Raw genomic sequence first — 369 nt, forward strand, 5'->3', positions numbered from 1 at the left:
AGTCTTCATCTAAATCAACATTTCCTTGACTTTCATCTTGCCAGTTAATATTTATTTTTAAATTCAGTTCTGGTAGATAAATATAGAATAGTCATATATAAGCTTACGTAACAATTATTTTATCAAAAATATTCTTTTGAAATCATTGATACGTGCATGCTTAATTAGCTAATAATCTCTCAGCATCACTCGGCAGCAAATAACCTAATTTTAGACATAGTTAAGAAAGTTCACCCATACGCGAGTATATTCATGTGATGCTTTATCTCTGCAGCAATTTGTCTCTGAGTGCGAAGCTGGGATTACGTAATTGTAACTTATATAGACTAATTGGCAGCTCAACCTCGTCGTACAGTTTACGTATATATA

The sequence above is a fragment of the Penaeus monodon genome, chromosome 19 (assembly GCF_015228065.2).
Source record: "Penaeus monodon isolate SGIC_2016 chromosome 19, NSTDA_Pmon_1, whole genome shotgun sequence".
In the NCBI taxonomy this organism is placed as follows: Eukaryota; Metazoa; Arthropoda; class Malacostraca; order Decapoda; family Penaeidae; genus Penaeus; species Penaeus monodon.